Source organism: Dendrobates tinctorius, unplaced genomic scaffold, assembly GCF_039654945.1.
Source record: "Dendrobates tinctorius isolate UK_male_01 unplaced genomic scaffold, ASM3965494v1 ptg000226l, whole genome shotgun sequence".
In the NCBI taxonomy this organism is placed as follows: domain Eukaryota; kingdom Metazoa; phylum Chordata; class Amphibia; order Anura; family Dendrobatidae; genus Dendrobates; species Dendrobates tinctorius.
In genome coordinates this window covers 7,617,175-7,630,422 of record NW_027361893.1, presented here as the reverse complement: position 1 = coordinate 7,630,422, position 13,248 = coordinate 7,617,175, and the positions used below count along the sequence as shown (strand labels likewise).

The window sequence follows — 13,248 nt, the reverse complement described above, 5'->3', positions numbered from 1 at the left end:
TGTATTAAAACTAACTAATTTCAAAGAAGATTGTGATAATCTACAGGGAAAACATTACACCTGTGCCATGATATATCTCTAAGCTGTGCGAGGCTGATGGCTGTAATATACATTTTTTTCCCTTCACCCATGACCACACACCTGAGAGAGGGATCCACCCCGCCAGGACAGGAACCTACTGAAATATAAGGGGCAGTACCTCTCCCCCGCTTCAGTTGGGTTCCTGTCCTGGAAGGGAATCCAAGAATGACAGCGGCGGCCTGTCATGGTTTAAAAGGACCCAGGCCCGTCCCTGTGCGGGAAGAACAGGTTACCTCACCTGTAGCGCCGGCCGTCGGGTGTCTGTCAGCGCAGTCCCCGGGGTCTCCGGGTTCGTGCGCTGCTGGCAGTTCCTGACTCCTGGACGCTCCACAGTGCCTCCCTCCCCTCGCGCGTGTCCCCGAACTGTCTCCCTCAGAACACCTAGCGTGGGAGGGCCGGGGGCGTCTTCCGGCCGCTGACGTCGGCGGAGCAGGGCATCCTGGGAGCGCCCCGGCTGACGTCAGTAAAGCGACGGCAATATGGCGCCCGGTGTGACGCCGGCCGCTCTTTCTCATGGAACTGCAGCGGTCGCAGGGGGGAGGGGGAAGACACTCACCAGGACCGAGGCTATTTAAACGAGGAGGGCGGTCAGCACGGCCGGGTAGCCATGTGAATTTTCACAAGAAAAAGAGGCGATCAAAAAAGTCCAAAAGACTAAATGTTTACAAAAAATATAAAATTGAATCAATTTTATATTTTTTGTAAACATTTAGTCTTTTGGACTTTTTTGATCGCCTCTTTTTCTTGTGACAATTTTTATGTGTTTTGCGATTGTCCATATTTATCCATTTAAACTCATTTGATTTGATTGATTCTATAACATATACTAGTAGACAATCTATTCATTCTAATGGGTTTTGTATCCATAATATGGTTACAGGTAGCCATGTGATCAGAGCAGGAACGGTCGCCGTCTCCACCGTCTCTGCCTTCTTCACAACCCTCGGTTTACAAGCATGGCAGCCGATCAAGTGGCAAAAGCAGCAGTCGCCCCAGCCACAGGTCGGGGGACTCCTCGATGTCCAGAGAGCACAGGTCACGTGCTCCTCCACAGCCTCCGAGTCCGGTACCCTTGATTTTGGGTGGTGAGAGATGTTCGTGAATGTTAGTAAGCTGTTTAATAGGGGCCTTCTTTTGTGTGTTTAAATTTCTTAGGAAAAACCTAAAAAAGCAGGGAGTAAGAAGACAATAGAGATTGTGCCATGTGTAGAAGCCCCCTAGCAAGAGACTGGCAGAAGGACCTTTGCGCCAGCTGCATCCAACGAACCATGGCAGAGGAAGCGCCTAGCTTTGCAACCAACCTTAGATCAGTCATCCGGTCGGAGGTGGAAGGCTCGCTTAAAGCATTGTTAAAAAAAGGGAAAAAGAGTAGGAAGGGATCCCCATAGCTCTTTCTCAGACTCTTCCTCGGCCTTATCTCAAGCCGAAAACCCATCCTTCTCCTCCTCAGATAGTGACACGGGTGGCAAACCATGTTTTCCAGTAGACAATGGGCCTACAGGAGGAAAAAACGGCTAAGTCCCTGGAGGGCGTCATGTTCGGGGGACTAGAAGAAAGGAAGAAACGGACCTTTCCAGTCAATGAGAAGGTCCAGGCACTCATTGAGAGAGAATGGAGGAAACTTGAGAGGTCAGGAGCTCTTCCCTCCTCCTCTAAAAGGAGGTACCCCTTCGAACATAAGGACACAGAAATATGGGACAAAGTCTCAAAGATTGATGTGGCGGTGTGCAGGTCATCCAAAAAAAATCGGCTCTGCCCTTGGAAGATTCAAGGGTACTTAGGGACCCGCTAGATAAAAAGCAGATTCCTATATAAGACATACATGGGAAGCAGCAGCAGGAGGATTAAAGCCTGCAATAGCCGGTACCTGCACAGCGCGTTCCCTAATGATTTGGCTGCAGCAGCTGGAAGAGAGACTTGCTTGAAAGGTCTCAAGAGAAAAGATACTGGCAGACATGTATCTTCTGCATGGGGCTGCAGCATTTTTGGCCGACACCTCTGCTGACTCCATGAGGTTGACAGCTAGAGCAGCAGGATTATTAAATGCCACGAGGCAGGCGTTGTGGCTTAAGGGCTGTCCAGGGGATCTGCAGTCTAAAGCTAAGCTGTGCTCTCTCCCATGTGATGGTCGTTTTTTATTCGGAAGAAACCTAGATGACATCCTAGAGAAGACGAGTGACAGAAAAAAAGGCTTCCCCAGGTCTCCAGCGGATAAGAGGAGGCCGCCCTTTCGGAGAGGAAAATTCAACGGGGGCCGTCCTCCGGGGGATAGGAGGAGATGGGAAGATAAAAGGAAAAAGGAGTCTGGATTTATGTTCGGTGGAGCCACCTCCACTTCCAAGAAATCCCCACAATGATGCCAGTATTCCAGTAGGGGGGAGATTAGCGCTCTTTTCCCAGGCCTGGGAAAACATCTCTTCCAATGCCTGGATCCTAAACATCAGAAGGGAAGGCCTCAAGATCCTTTTTTCACATCAGCCGAGAGCATCATTTGTCGTTACCCCCATCAGGAAGGGGATAGAAGAACAGTTGGCCTTGGAATTGGAAATCTTGAGTCTGCTAGACAAGCACGCTCTTTCCGAGGTCCCGAGCGGACAGGAGAAAACAGGGTTCTACTCGCCCCTCTTCCTGATGAGAAAAAAAAAAAAAAAAAAAAAAAACCTGACCAGTCATTCAGGACAATCATAAACCTCAGAAGCCTCAATCAGTGGATAAAAAAAATCAAACCTTCAAGATGGAGTCGGTAGCTACAGCCATAAAACTGCTGCATCACAATTGTTTTATGGCCGTAGTCGATCTAAAGGATGCATACTATCACATCCCGATCCACCCAGATTATCAAAGATACTTAAGAGTAGCTCTCTACATCCAGGGCAATCTCAGGCATTTTCAATTCAGTGCCCTTCCATTCGGCATATCCATAGCCCCGAGAGTGTTTACCAAAGTCATAGCGGAGATGACAGCCTTCCTCCGAATCCACAACACGATCATAATACCCTATTTGGACGATTTCCTAATAGTGGGCAGCTCAGAAGACCACTGTACTGTACAGTTGAGACGAGTAACCGACACCCTACAAAAACTGGGGTGGATGGTAAACGTCAAAAAATCAAGGTTACAACCCCTAAACAAATAGGTTTTTCTAGGGTTTATCCTGGATTCCGAACAACAAGCCTGTCTGCTACCAGAGGCCAAGATAGAAAAGGTGAGGAATGTGACCTTGGCTTCCCTAGACCAACCCCACATGACCCTGAGAAAGGCAATGTCCTTGCTAGGTACCCTGACGTCCTGTATCCCAGCAGTCAGGTGGGCACAATTCCACACCCGACAGCTTCAGGGGGAAATTCTGTGAGCGCAAAAATTGCTGAGAGGGCGTTTAGAAGGAAGACTGGTGCTTACCTTAGAGGTCAGGAACTCTCTCAACTGGTGATTAGACAGGACAAACTTGACCTCAGGGATGCTATGGGACAAAGCAGTGACCGACATAATTCTGACAGATGCGAGCTCCTCAGGGTGGGGAGCGCACCTAAGGGGTCATGCAGCCCAGGAGTCCTGGGGGCCTCAAGAGCAGGGTGCATCTTCCAACTTGAGATAACTGTGGGCAGTGAGCAAATCCTTAAGACTTTATTCCCCTTCTCAGCGGCCGCAATGTCCATATCATGTCGGACAGCAGAGTCACAGTGGCATACAGTACATCAATCACCAGGGGGGTACAAGATCACACTCCCTAATGAAGGCAGCCAGCGACATTTTTCACAGAGCAGAACAACATGTACTCTCTCTGACGCCATTGCATATAAAAGGGGTAGAGAATATAGAAGCCGATTTCCTGAGCCACAATATACTAAAGCAAGGGGAATGGGCTCTAAATCGGTCAGTTTTTCAGAAGATAACACTGGTCAACAGCATTTTTGGTGCCAAAGATATTTCATCGAATTTAGGGTATTTTTGGGGTGCTGATTCTGAATATGTCATCAGTTTTGCCAGATTGGCTCAAGTTTTTGAGATTTTTGGTATCTTATTTATAGCACTTGTTGGTAAATGCGACGCATCATCTCATTAATTTCTTTGGATTAGTACTTGAACTGAGCAGTTCTCAATATAGTTTTGTGTTAATTAGTGTTCTAAAAGTTTGTTCATAGCTTGATTTTTGCACTAACTTTATGTTGTTGTCTGTTTTCCAGTGAAAAGCATGAACTCATCAAGAAGAAGTTGTCTTAACGATCCAGACTCATTCTGTTACATTTGTGGTGAATACACACTGCCAAAACATAGAAGAAACATAACAGACTTCGTAAAAAAAGTGTATTTTGCCTATTTTGGGGTTATGCTTGGGGACCAAGACAAGTTTTGGGCACCACACATAGTGTGCAAAGCATGTATCGAATTATTACGAAAATGGAGCAAAGGACAAAGAAAAAGCTTCAAATTTGGTGTTCCAATGGTGTGGAGAGAGCCAAAAAATCATCATGATGACTGTTATTTATGGTAAACACAGGTACAGGCACATCTTCACAATGAGGGACAGGCCTTCTTGCAGATTCCATGTTACTCCCATTTTCGTTTCTTATGCTTATTGAATCCTTGCACTTGCACTGCACAGAAATAACAGTCATCATGATGATTTTTTGGCTCTCTCCACACCATTGGAACACCAAATTTGAAGCTTTTTCTTTGTCCTTTGCTCCATTTTCGTAATAATTCGATACATGCTTTGCACACTATGTGTGGTGCCCAAAACTTGTCTTGGTCCCCAAGCATAACCCCAAAATAGGCAAAATACACTTTTTTTTACGAAGTGTGTTATGTTTCTTCTATGTTTTGGCAGTGTATATTCACCACAAATGTAACAGAATGAGTCTGGATCGTTAAGACAACTTCTTCATGATGAGTTCATGCTTTTCACTGGAAAACAGACAACAACATAAAGTTAGTGCAAAAATCAAGCTATGAACAAACTTTTAGAACACTAATTAACACAAAACTATATTGAGAACTGCTCAGTTCAAGTACTAATCCAAAGAAATTAATGAGATGATGCGTCGCATTTACCAACAAGTGCTATAAATAAGATACCAAAAATCTCAAAAACTTGAGCCAATCTGGCAAAACTGATGACATATTCAGAATCAGCACCCCAAAAATACCCCAAATTCATTAAAATATTTTGGACACCAGAAAAAAAATTTTTTTTCGTTGACCTAATACAACTATGGGGGGAACCGGTGATAGACCTCTTTGCCAACAAAAACAACAGACAAGTGGAAAGATTCTGTTCATTAAACCCAAAGGAAAAGCTGTGGGCGGTGGACTCATTGCAGATTCCGTGGGATTTCAGGCTAGCCTATGCGTTCCCCCCCCAGTGACTTTGGATCACCCTGGCTTGATCTTTCCTGATTTTCCTCACTACTGTTGGGATCAAATAGCCCCGTTCTGGCCAAAAAGACCCTGGTTCTCTCTGTTGCGGATGATGTCCCTCTCAGATCCATGGATCCTGCCGGAGATCCCATACCTGATAACTCGGGGTGCAATATTCCACGCAAAGGTCAAGGGATTCCATCTGATGGCATGGAATTTGAAAGGTCACTTCTAATGGATAGAGGGTTCTCTCCGGGGTTAGTGGCCACCCTGTTAAAAAGTAGGAAACCAGTAACGACTAATATCTGTGGCAGAACATAGAATAAGTTCCTACAGTTCTTAGGGAAGCCGTGAGACCAAGAGCCAGTGGCGTAGCGTGGGGGGGCGTGGGGGGCGGTCCGCCCTAGGCGGCAAGTATGTGGGGGCGGCGCCGCGTGGCAGCAGCAGTTCCCCTTCTCTCCTCTGCCGTGGAAGAAGCGCGGACTCCGCGGAGGCACAGTGCAGGCGCAGCTCAGCCTCAGGCGCTTTCTACCTTGCTCTGCTGAACTCGGACTCGAAGCCCCGGCTGCTGTCCGCTCCTGAGCCGGTGCTGGGCGCACTCAGGTGAACGCCCATCCGCTCCTGGAGCCTGGACGTCGGAGGAGGTGTTGGCCGCGGGTCGGAGCTGCCCGAAGAACACGTGGCTGCTGAGCTGAGGTGACGCAGGAGCAGATCCCAGGACACAGGAGCCGGTGAGTGAGGGGGACGGCGGGAAGCGCTGCCCAGCCTGCCCTGGATATCTGTGAGGGCCCTGAGGGGAGACACTCAGACTGTGACACCTGCTGTGAGGGCCCTGAGGGGAGACACTCAGACTGTGACACCTGCTGTGAGGGCCCTGAGGGGAGACACTCAGACTGTGACACCTGCTGTGGGGGCCCTGAGGGGAGACACTCAGACTGTCTGTAACACCTGCTGTGAGAGCCCTGAGGGGAGACACTCAGACTGTGACACCTGCTGTGAGGGCCCTGAGGGGAGACACTCAGACTGTGACACCTGCTGTGGGGGCCCTGAGGGGAGACACTCAGACTGTCTGTAACACCTGCTGTGGGGGCCCTGAGGGGAGACACTCAGACTGTGACACCTGCTGTGAGGGCCCTGAGGGGAGACACTCAGACTGTCTGTAACACCTGCTGTGGGGGCCCTGAGGGGAGACACTCAGACTGTGACACCTGCTGTGAGGGCCCTGAGGGGAGACACTCAGACTGTCTGTAACACCTGCTGTGGGGGCCCTGAGGGGAGACACTCAGACTGTGACACCTGCTGTGAGGGCCCTGAGGGGAGACACTCAGACTGTGACACCTGCTGTGAGGGCCCTGAGGGGAGACACTCAGACTGTGACACCTGCTGTGGGGGCCCTGAGGGGAGACACTCAGACTGTCTGTAACACCTGCTGTGGGGGCCCTGAGGGGAGACACTCAGACTGTGACACCTGCTGTGGGGGCCCTGAGGGGAGACACTCAGACTGTCTGCAACACCTGCTGTGGGGGCCCTGAGGGGAGACACTCAGACTGTGACACCTGCTGTGAGGGCCCTGAGGGGAGACACTCAGACTGTCTGTAACACCTGCTGTGGGGGCCCTGAGGGGAGACACTCAGACTGTGACACCTGCTGTGAGGGCCCTGAGGGGAGACACTCAGACTGTGACACCTGCTGTGGGGGCCCTGAGGGGAGACACTCAGACTGTGACACCTGCTGTGAGGGCCCTGAGGGGAGACACTCAGACTGTGACACCTGCTGTGAGGGCCCTGAGGGGAGACACTCAGACTGTGACACCTGCTGTGGGGGCCCTGAGGGGAGACACTCAGACTGTCTGTAACACCTGCTGTGGGGGCCCTGAGGGGAGACACTCAGACTGTGACACCTGCTGTGAGGGCCCTGAGGGGAGACACTCAGACTCTGACACCTGCTGTGAGGGCCCTGAGGGGAGACACTCAGACTGTGACACCTGCTGTGGGGGCCCTGAGGGGAGACACTCAGACTGTGACACCTGCTGTGGGGGCCCTGAGGGGAGACACTCAGACTGTGACACCTGCTGTGGGGGCCCTGAGGGGAGACACTCAGACTGTGACACCTGCCACACCGGCTGTATTATACACCGGGGTCCATCAACCCCAAATGTTCTGCTTTGTGTGGTCGGATCAGTTACTCATTTTCCTTTTTCTGGTTGCTCCAATGCTGACACTAAGGCCTTGAGTCCTGGAGATTGGCGTCTTCTACTCTAGCTGTAATGTAGTCAGCGCTGGATACAAACGCCTCGAGAGCAGATATCAGCGTCCTAAAAAAATGCCACAACTTTTCAACTGCTCTGGACTCCACCGGTCACGTACGCGGCACGCCTGTCATATTCGCCAGTCATGTACGCCAGTCAAGTATGCCAGTCATGTAGGCCCATCATGAAAGACAGTCATGAATGCCAGTCATGTACACCTGTCATTTATGCCAGTCATGTGCACAATGTATGTACGCCAGTCATATACGCCAGTCATGTAAGCCAGTCAGGTAAGGTAAGCCAGTCATTTACGCAAGTCATGTATGCCAATCATTTATGTCAGTCTTGTAAGCCAGTTATGTAACCCAGTCATGTATGCGAGTCATGTATGCAAGTCATGGAGGGCAGTCATTTACGCCAGTCATGTACGGCACCAGTGAGCCTTTTATAGAAGCTATGTACACCTGTATACACCTCTGGAAGCCACCTATCGAAGCTATATACAAGTATACACCCCTGGGAACACCTATATATGCTATATACCCATATATAAGTCTAGAAATTTAGAAATAATAACAGAAGAGTTAGTAGCAGACTAAAAATTAGATCTTTGAGTGTAGTGTGGGCTCTTCGGATGCTTCCGGATTATCAACGACCAAAGGGGCGGCAAATTTTTCGACCGCCCCGGGCGCCACAAACAGTTGCTACGCCACTGCCAAGAGCCCCCCGATTAGTGCCATCTTAGAATTTTTACAATAAGGATTACAGCTAGGGTTAGCTGTAAATACCCTTAAAGTTCAAGGGTCCGCACTGGGCGCACTATATAACTGCAATTTGGCAGCAAACAGATGGGTAGCTAGGTTCATTAAATCCTGCCATAGGTCCAGACCTATCCCATTACCAAAATAGCCCCGTGGGATCTAAACCTGGTGTTAGAGGCCCTTACAAAAGAACCATTTGAGCCTATTCAGCAACTGCCTATAAAATATCTTACCCTGAAGACGATTATATTAGTTGCCCTTACGTCGGCCCATAGAGTAAGTGACTTGCAGGCCCTTTCAGTAAATCCACCTTATACACAAGTATATCAGGATAGGGTTGTGTTAAAAACAGACCCCGCGTATCTACCTAAGGTAGTATCAGATTTTCATCGGAGTCAGGAAATTGTCCTTCCCTCTTTTTGTAAAAACCCAAAAAAATCCAGGGGAGGAAAAATTCCACGAATTGGATGTTAGGAGGGCCCTGATAGAATATATATCTGTGACTAGCCAGTGGAGGAGGTCCCAGTCCCTATTCGTAGCCTTTCAGGGTGCCAGAAAGGGTTAAGGAGTGTCAAAGGGGACTATTGCCAGATGGATTAGGGAGGCCATTAGTGTAGCCTACTCACCTAGTGGTGTTCTGATTCCTGATGGCATCAAGGCTCATTCCACCAGAGCCGTTGCGACCTCCTGGTCCGAAAAGGCAGAGGTATCAATTGATCAAATTTGTAAGGCCGCTACCTGGACCTCACCAACAACCTTCTTTAGACACTATAGATTAAACCTATCCTCCTTTGCTGACTTAACCTTTGGTAGAAGGGTGCTGCAAGCGGTAGTCCCTCCCTAAGGTGTTTCAAAGTCTCCAAAAATCTCTCAGGTGTGCTGTCATGGGTGAAGGGAAAACCACCATGCTTACTTACCGGTAGCCAGTAGAGTTGAGCGAAACGGGTCGGTCAAATTCATATGTCGCCGACTTTCGCTCAAGTCGGGTTTCATGAAATGAAACCCGACCATAGCGGGGGGTCGGCTACGAGGTCAGCGACCAGAGCGCCAAAGTCGCGTTTCAAATGATGCTTCCAGCGCCCTTTTTCAGCCAATGATGGAGGACGCACACTGTGGGCAACGCGATGACATGGGCATCGGTCACCACCATCTTTGAGAAGGGCATGCAAGTGATAGGCTTGCTTTGTGTGGCGTCACAAGGGCTATAAAAGGGGCATGAACGCCGACCGCCATCTTACTTCTGCCGATATTAGCATTAGGGAGAGGTTGCAGCTGCTGATTCTGAATAAGGGAGAGCGTTGGGCAGGGAAGAAGAACCAAAAAACTGCTTCTGCTGGTAGCGATTTCCACTGTACAACACAACAGTTTGTGTGCAGTGACAGGGGAGGCTATATTCTTTGTGCATCAGCTCTGTTGGTTATTAGGCTGCTTTATAAGGCTCCCTGATAGCTGCATTGCTGTTTGCACACAGCTGTACAAACTGCTTTTTTAAAAACAAAAATACTTTTCTTCCTCTTTTCTGCACAGTTACCAAATGTTCATTCTTCCACACTTTTGTGTGCAGCAGTCCTGCTTATTAGGCTGCCTGCTGCCATACTTGGACTGAGAGCATCATTGTCAGCCTCCTAAAATCTCTAGGGAGCTTCCAATTCTCCCCAATACTATATACACCTTGTACCTTGTTTTACAGTACTATATAGCTGGTGGTATTTTGGGTACATTTTTCCAAAAATAAGGAAGTGTGGTGGAAGAGGCCATGGAAGTGAGCTGGTACTGATGGTGGTGGGGGTGGGGGTGCATCTGCTGGTAGTGGCAAAAGCACAATAGTACCTAAGGCAGGAGGTGTTGAGCCTGCATCATCGTCTGGCTCCACAAGACCTCGAAGGCTCCTTTTTTTTTTGGGAGTAGGTTAACCGCTTTTAAAGCCGGAGCTTCAGGAACAAGTTTTGGCTTACATTGCTGACACAGCCTCCAGCTCTATCGCCTCCTCTTCTAAAGTTTCAAAAAATAAAAGCACTGAGTCATCTGTGGAGGCTCCTGGTCAGGAACAACACCTTTCCTTGTGTCCTTCACCCCTACCAAAAGTGAAGGATGCGGCAGGCCACACTACAGATTACTCCATGGAGCTCTTTTCACATACCATGCCTGGGTTATCAAGTCAAATCGTGAATTCCCCAGTCCAAGATGAATCAGACATGAAGTGCACTGATACACAGCCACTGCTAGATTTTTCTGCTGGTACAGTTGTGGCCAAAAGTATTGACACCCCTGCAGTTGTCAAATAATACCCAGTTTCTTCCTAAAAATGATTGCAAACACAAATTATTTGGTATTATTATCTTCATTTAATTTGTCTTAAATGAAAAAACACAAAAAGAATTGTCCTAAAGCCAAATTGGATATAATTCCACACCAAACATAAAAAGAGGGTGGACAAAAGTATTGGCACTGTTCGAAAAATCATGTGATGCTTCTCTCATTTGTGTAATTAACAGCACCTGTAACTTACCTGTGGCACCTAACAGGTGTTGGCAATAACTAAATCACACTTGCAGCCAGTTGACATGGATTAAAGTTGACTCAACCTCTGTCCTGTGTCCTTGTGTGCACCACATTGAGCATGGAGAAAAGAAAGAAGACCAAAGAACTGTCTGAGGACTTGAGAAACCAAATTGTGAGGAAGCATGAGCAATCTCAAGGCTACAAGTCCATCTCCAAAGACCTGAATGTTCCTGTGTCTACCGTGCGCAGTGTCATCAAGAAGTTTAAAGCCCATGGCACTGTGGCTAACCTCCCTAGATGTGGACGGAAAAGAAAAATTGACAAGAGATTTCAACGCAAGATTGTGTGGATGTTGGATAAAGAACCTCGACTAACAATCAAACCAGTTCAAGCTGCCCTGCAGTCTGAGGGTACAACAGTGTCAACCCGTACTATCCGTCGGCGTCTGAATGAAAAGGGACTGTATGGTAGGAGACCCAGGAAGACCCCACTTCTTACCCCGAGACATAAAAAAGCCAGGCTGTAGTTTGCCAAAACTTACCTGAAAAAGCCTAAAACGTTTTGGAAGAATGTTCTCTGGTCAGATGAGACAAAAGTAGAGCTTTTGGGCAAAGGCATCAACATAGAGTTTACAGGAGGAAAAAAAGAGGCATTCAAAGAAAAGAACATGGTCCCTACAGTCAAACATGGAGGAGGTTCCCTGATGTTTTGGGGTTGCTTTGCTGCCTCTGGCACTGGACTGCTTGACCATGTGCATGGCATTATGAAGTCTGAAGACTGCCAACAAATTTTGCAGCATAATGTAGGGCCCAGTGTGAGAAAGCTGGGTCTCCCTCAGAGGTCATGGGTCTTCCAGCAGGACAATGACCCAAAACACACTTCAAAAAGCACTAGAAAATGGTTTGAGAGAAAGCACTGGAGACTTCTAAGGTGGCCAGCAATGAGTCCAAACCTGAATCCCATAGAACACCTGTGGAGAGATCTAAAAATGGTAGTTTGGAGAAGGCACCCTTCAAATATCAGGGACCTGGAGCAGTTTGCCAAAGAAGAATGGTCTAAAATTCCAGCAGAGCATTGTAAGAAACTCATTGATGGTTACCAGAAGCGGTTGGTCGCAGTTATTTTGGCTAAAGGTTGTGCAACCAAGTATTAGGCTGAGGGTGCCAATACTTTTGTCTGGCCTATTTTTGGAGTTTTGTGTGAAATGATCAATTTTTTGCTTCATTCTCTTTTGTGTTTTTTCATTTAAGACAAATTAAATGAAGATAATACCAAAGAATGTGTTTGCAATCATTTTCAGGAAGAAACTGAGTATTATCTGACAGAATTGCAGGGGTGTCAATACTTTTGGCCACAACAGTAGGTTTCCTGAACACACAATACATTTGTTTTAAGGGATTGGACCTCTTACCATAAAAGAGATTTTTTTTCCATCGTCCATGACGGCACCATGAGAGAGGGGATCTGCCCTTCAAGGACAATGAAACTTTCAAGATAAAAGGGGCGGCTCCTCTCTCCGCATCAGTTGGTTTCCTGTCCTTGATGGAGAACACTCAAGATGAAGATCTTGAAGAAAGAAGAGGATGCCTGGGTTGGATGGTTGTGGCAGGCATTGGTCTGCTGCATCCATCACCAGGTGCCGGTAGTCACCTTGGGGGTTATGTCTAACCATGCCCTCCCTGAGCGAAGCATGGCCACAGCCCATGAGGCAATGCCAGGGTGAAGATAGGAGCCTCGGAGGCCACATTTTTGTTCCCTCCCTGATGCCGGCAACCAACAAGATACTTTTAATGTGCCTTCCCTGTTTACAATTGGTGGCCATGCAGCCTGTGCGGCACATCGGTACCTGGGCAGAATAAAGCTCCTCGGAGGCCACGTTTATACCCTCCCTGTTGAGTATATAAAGCCAGACACCATGAAACTGCCCTGGAAAAGAAGTACCTGCATGCAACAGTTGTGGCAGGGCGGCGTTGATGCATCCTCCGGTGAGACCAAGTCCATGTGGGGCCACAGGTATGATCACGGCAGCAGTGCTCAGCCTGGACAGTCTCTCGGTCTGTTGCCGCTTCTCTGCAGCGCAGTGGTCTTGTCTAGGCGGGAGTCATGGCGTTGGTGGTGTGGGAACAGGCTGCAGATGCGCACCGGAAGTGATCCGGGCGCATACCATAAGTGAAGGCCGGGTGCGCGTGGGAAGCGCGTACACCCAGATGGTAAGGAGCCGGGTGCATCAGGAGCAGGCACCCGGAATGTCGGGAGAGAGCACGCACTGGATGTAGTCCGGCGCGCTCCGGAAGTAAA

At 48.5% G+C, this 13,248-nt stretch overlaps 2 protein-coding genes across 2 annotated transcripts in view; both read left to right on the top strand.

Annotated features, from left to right (window-relative positions):
* Positions 1–13,248, top strand: part of LOC141059328 (gastrula zinc finger protein XlCGF66.1-like) — a 389,061-nt gene that overhangs the window by 45,965 nt on the left and 329,848 nt on the right. The gene's annotated exons all lie outside the window — the stretch shown is intronic.
* Positions 1–13,248, top strand: part of LOC141059327 (uncharacterized) — a 69,076-nt gene that overhangs the window by 42,145 nt on the left and 13,683 nt on the right. The window lies entirely within an intron of this gene.